This window comes from Adiantum capillus-veneris, chromosome 21 (genome assembly GCF_014529385.1).
Source record: "Adiantum capillus-veneris isolate H3 chromosome 21, ASM1452938v2, whole genome shotgun sequence".
Classification (NCBI taxonomy): Eukaryota; Viridiplantae; Streptophyta; class Polypodiopsida; order Polypodiales; family Pteridaceae; genus Adiantum; species Adiantum capillus-veneris.
Window position 1 is genome coordinate 137,291,049 of NC_140951.1, and position 6,306 is coordinate 137,297,354.

Sequence of the window (6,306 nt, forward strand, 5' to 3'; positions counted from 1 at the left end):
GTACCAAAGCACAAAGTAATCTATACATAAGTTTAATTAGCATGGCTGACAATAACCAAGAGAGTATAATGAACATTAATAACTTTTATTTTGCTAATGATGATGCCCCAATGTTTGTTAATTATCTTGTTACTAGGTTGCATCAAGCTATGGGCAACCCTGCTTTTCAAGTCGAAGTTACTCAACAACTTCGTGCTTATGGGATTTTCCTTCCTCTCTAAGAGGAGAGAGAGAGCTTAGGAGGCCTCTTGATGAGACTCCCAAAAAAAGACTCTCTCCCATGAAGAGGAGGAATCCAAATAACAAGAAAGAAGCAAATCCCTAAGTTACTTTAAAGATAGGGCTCCACGAAGACGGTGGTCCCGACGCTCGCCAACTCCTCCCAAGAGGAAACGGTCAACCTATAGTCCTTCTCCTCATCATTCCGAAAGGGAAGAAAGGAAATAAATGAAGAAAAAGGCAAGAAAAGGTCATCCTCCTTTCCTTCTTCTTCACTTTCCTCCTCTTTTGAGACGAAAGCATTGGATATTTTTCTAGAGAATACAAGAGGAGAGGACATTGCAAATCCTACCTTGCATGGAGAAGGTCCGAAAAGCTCAAGAAATTCAAAGAGGGAGGAAAGAGTATCTCTTTACTCACCTATGATGGCACCTTTGGTGCTACCGACAAAGTATTGTTCTTCATCCAACAATTTGATGTGGCCTTTGGAGACGAGGGCTTCATAGAGTCCTCCACGATACGCCATGTAGATATGCACTTCCAGAAATCTGCTCGTCAATGGTGGGCTAGCCTTCATGGCAATGGCGAGGCCCCAAAGACATGGAAAACTCTACGAGTTTCCATCATGAAGCAATTCCTTGCAAGCAAATGCAAAGGACAAAGTGCTTATTAAATGGCAAAGTTTGAAGCTGCTCTCCAATGAGTCTATCCACAAATACGTGGACAAGTTTTAGGATTTACATCTCAAGGATAGTGTCTTTCAAAAGATAGACTTCACCGAGCAAAAGCAACAATTCTGTGCAGGATTACCAGAAGAAATGGCTGAGTATTTAACCTCTCAACGGCTTGGTTCTATCATCAAAATAATCCACCACAGTATGGTTGCTTCGTGCATGAATTTCCAACAAGGGGCTAAAAGGAATGCCAAGCCCATGGAAAGCAAAGACAAAAATGATACAAAGGGAAAAAACAATGTTCCCAAGGCAATTCCAACAACAACAATCGATCCAAGGAGAAGGGAGTTTACAAAGGTAAAAATAAACTCTCTCTTGAAGAGCTAGAAGATTTTTGTAAGGACCACAAATGCTTCAAATGTGGGGAGCAAGGACATGGCTATCGTTCTTGCCCCAAAAGAAATGCCCGCGCAATGAGACTTCTAGAGCTTCAATGAGCGAAACTCCAAAAGAGGATGCTCATTGCAAAGGATCACCTCTCTCCTATGGTTTGGGGAAGGTAAGGGATCATGATGCCTTTATCCTGTTTGACCATGGCTCTACTCACAATTTCATATCAATGGAGTTATCCACAAAATTAGGCATTCAAGCTCATGAGATGGGAGGTATTGTTGTAGGCGATGGAGCCTTTAAGGGGCAAGAAGTCGCGGTTACTCCCTTGATTGGGAAATTGAGGCTTCGTGTTCAAGGCTATGTTGACAAAGAAGATATATTCATCTTTCCTCTCAAGCATGAAGATGTCATCTTAGGGGCACCATGGTTTGATCGTATGGTTGTTAATGTAAAGTTCCCTGAAAGAAGGTTGTACTTCAAGTATAGGGAAAAGAACATGTACATAGATGCTAATGAGCTTGGTCATACCATAACCCTTGTAAATTCTCCTACTTTTGACAAATCAATGAAAATCTCAGTTTCTTTGTACATGATTTTTGTCACATAATCCATAAAAAGTCCTAAGGTTTTGTCAAATGAAAATGAGAAGAGTTAGACTTGTCAAATTTCTAAATGGATTCCAAGATGTTTTTATCGATGATATCCCTTTGGACTTACCTCAAAAATGGGGGGATGATGACCATCGAATTGAGCTCCTACTAGGAAGCTCACCGCCTAACAAGCCACCTTATCGAGTGTCCCTAGCTCAACAAGAGGAGATCATGAGGCAAGTACAAGAATTGGTAGACAAAGGGATGGTGAGGCCTAGTTCTTCTCCCTTATGCTCTCCAGTCCTTTTAGTGCAAAAGAAAGATGGTGCATACCGCATGTGTGTGGACTATCAAGCGCTAAACCATATTACTATCAAAAACAGATTTCCCGTATCGTGGGTAGAGGATCTATTTGATAAGCTACAAGGTTCGATCTACTTCAGTAGGATTGACGTTAAAAGTGGCTATCATAAAAAAAGGATAGTGAATGAAGATATGCTAAAGACCGCATTCCGTACAACGTTTGGTCTTTATGAATATCTAGTCTGCCTTCTGGCTTGACTAATGCACTGACCACATTCAATCGATCGATGGAGAAAATATGATCCTACCGCATTGGAGTATTCTTTGATGATATCATCATCTAGACTCCAAACCCTTGGAGAGGCACAAGCAACATCTCCATGTAATTTTTCAAGCTTTGAGGGAGAGCAAGCTTTTTATGAATCAAAAGAAAGAGAATTGTTCCTTCAAGAGATTCAATACAAGGTCATATTATCTCTCAAGATGGTATCCGTATGGATCCATCAAAGCTGGAGGTATGAGTGCTTTGTCGCACATGTTGGAGGCTGGGAACTTGCCTGTGCATTGTGTGAGAGCCTCAAAAGGCTGCAAGCACACAACTAGATAGTCCTAGCAAGCTCAAAGAAACAATGGTGTGTCATTCATAGCTCAATGCTTCCTTCGTGAAGGATCCTGTGCTACACACACACACACACACACACACACACATCTGTGAGCACGCGAAGGAGAAGGAGACAGAGATGGAGCAAGACCACTTCTTAGCTTACACATCCCAGAATGAGGATTTTAGGTCAAAATAAACCTTTTATAAGAGTTTGACCCATTCACACATGGTCACCCACATGGCTGATCGTTGCAAAACTATTGTAAAAATAAGATAAGTGGTGCGTCTCTCATCGGTGATCACCTACACACCTATTAGACCAATAAGCCAGGTCCATGACTCAATCAAATAAATAATAAGGCATTTGTCGAAGGTGATAGGGTCTACGTGAGGGTTAACATGCCCCCCTCTTGATGTAGATTTCGTCTTCGGAAGCTATTGAGATCAAGCTCGTTCGTCGAGGTGGAAGAGCATCTGAGGTTGAATGTCCTTAGCCTTCTTCAATCACTACAAAATCAACCAAACTTGGCACAATAATTGCATTCTCATATATAATTAAAAATCATATACAATTGTAAGAACACAAATTGATTGGTAACAGAATATTAAACAATTTGTTAGCAGTAAAACATTAAAATGTAACATAATCAAACGCATAAGCAGTTGTAAAAGTCAAAAAATAAACAAGTCTGGGGTTGCTAATTTAACGGTCGAAAGGCACTAGAGGTCAACTATTAATACCATGGGCAAGCTTCTCAATTCTCTCTGGTCAATTAAGTTGTTTAATTGCAAGAGCAAAGTATTTCATGTTCGAGGGTTGAATAGAGTCTATACCTGGAAGACCTTGTAGCTAAGCTTCGATAAAAGGAATTGCTGATGAAATCATCACCTAACTTATTCCCTTTTCTTTGACCCCCAAAAGTTTTTTTACATTGATTCAATTTTGATGTGTGTGCTTATTTTGTATGCCTTGGGCTTTTTGCTTTTTAAGGAAACACGTCTCTCAAACACCAAGTAGAATTTGTCACTCTACTTTGGGAGAATGAAATGGACTCAAGAGCAGGCATGCTTGTGGCAGCTAAGTCTCCCAAGCCCCAAATGGATTAGTTATACATCTTGGAATGATGTTGTAGGGTAAAAAGGGATCCTCTACCCGCGAAGAAACATCAACTAATAACTAAGGCTTTATCTCCTCTACCTCATAGTCGAGGATGACTATGATTTCAAGAGAGAGGTGTTGTCATAAATTCTAATATCTAACTAACCCTAATGATTTTCTCATATTACATTGATCATTTAATGTGGGAGAATGAATGGGAAGAAGAGTTAGAATATAGACATGTGCTTATGGATCTATCTCGACACGGGACCAAAGTCAATGGGTCCAAATGAGAGATGGTCTGTCAAAGAGAAATGCTAGCTAATGGAGCTTGAAAGACCTGAGGGTTAGCTTCATTAAAGACCTCCAAAGGTTAGTGTTAAAAGTACTTAGACCGTAGGCAAGCTAGGGATGTGCTTGAGGTGGGAACCGGCCCAAGCTTTAGGTGCTTGTCGTGCTTGCTGACTAAGGTGCTTCTCATGCTTGATGACTGAGGTGCTTGAGGTGCTTGTCGTTCTTGATGACTAAGGTGCTTGAGGTGCTTGTCGTGCTTGAGGTGCTAGGGTTGAGCTTAAGGTGGGACCTTCTCCAAGCTTGATAGGGTTGTGCTTGAGGTGGAAACCTGCTCCAAGCATGAAGGGCTTAAGGTGGTTCAAAAGTCAACAAGGATCCCTACAAGGAGGGGGCAATCGCTACAAGTAGGGGAAAGAGAGAGAAAACACACACCCTCACACAAGTAAAGCCTTGCCTAAAGAAGCAATAGGGACACATGTCAAGTTCCTCTCCATGTTTCTCTCATAAGGTGCCTAAAGCCTATTGGTTGGCCTCTCAAGGTGTCCAATGATAATTTAGCTAATTTAATTAATTGTTTATGCATTTATCAAGTCCTCTCTCTCAAAGGGGAAAGGGGGACACGTGTCCTAAGGATAGCATGGTTGCTTGATATGCACTCTGCATGTGATTGGCTAGGCTTGTAGGGGTCCAATCAACTTCTAGCATGAGCTACAAGGGGGGGTCGACCAAGGAAGCTAGGGGCTAGCTTGGGGGGTATACTCTCTCTCCCCCCCCCTCCCCCCCCCCACTCTCTCTCTCTCTCTCTCTCTCTCTCTCTCTCTCTCTCTCTCTCTCTCTCTCTCTCTCTCTCTCTCCTTGTGTGAAGTGCAAAGTGCAAGAGCTCCATCTCCTTCTCCAAGCTTGTTGAGAAGTTGAGAGCCTACACCAACACTCTTGGCTATGGAATGCAAATCCAACCAAGAGCCATGCTTCAATGCTTACGCTTGCCATCTTCTTCATCTTCATTATTATGCTATTACATTATGCTAAGCAAGAAGAGTGATGATAAGTGATGAACTATTTCTTTCTCATATGAATGTTTCTTCTTCCTCTTCCTCCCTAACCTCATTCCCCGCTAGCTCTCTCCACCTTTGAAGGTGTTTGAGGCCTTACGACTGAGGTCAGGGATGGTTAATGCTTTTACAAAGTTTATGTTATGCTTGTGATGCATGAAGCTTTCCATCTTCATTGCATCACCTAGGTTGGGGATGGTTAATGCTTTTACAAAGTTTATGTTATGCTTGTGATGCATGAAGCTTTCCATCTTCATTGCATCACCTAGGTCACAAGGAACATAAATACCAAGTCTCTCTTGATGGGAGAATCTATAATACAAAAGCCTATTGGAGGGGGGACCGACTCCACATAAATCCGGTCCTCAATTGTTGTCAAGTTCTCTAACTCTTTCTCTTGCAAAAGTATTGTTCATGCCAAATTAATTAAGTATAACGGTTATGTTGCTACCGCTAATTAAGTTCACCCTCTATGTTCTCAAAGTAGTCTCATGAAAATGCTTACTCTAATTTTCTTAATTCTGCTATTCTCAAAGTTCATAGGCCATTTCCATTACAACCGAACCTGTCTTTGGTTTGCCATCTTCACCTAAAAGGTGTTGTATCCCTTTTCAAGAGATTCAGACGTTTGCATGTTGACTCTATTAACTCCTGACCCGCCATCCAAGATACTCCTAGAACAAACACCTTTCCAACAGATACCCCCACTATTGGTACCTTGTAATCAACATCCATTGGTAGGACTTCACTTGCTTCTCCACAAAAAAATTCTTCAGTTTTTCTACCTATTGCCTGATTTGTACCTTCCACTTCATTAGTCAATATTTTCAACAATTGTTGGGAAAATGCAAGTACCAACCTCAACATTTTCTTTAAAGTAATTATTATTGGAGTTGACAACAAAGCTCATAAAATTCACCATCACTGCCTTGCTCTTTCAGTACAATCTTGCTTTCCTTTAATGTACTTTTTCCTTAGTCAGTGAAGGATCTTGCAGCAAACTCCCATTCTTTAGGCGGGATATTCCCTCCTTGGGACTCTCGTACTTCCTTGAGTGCTTCTGTTCTCATTTCTCTCT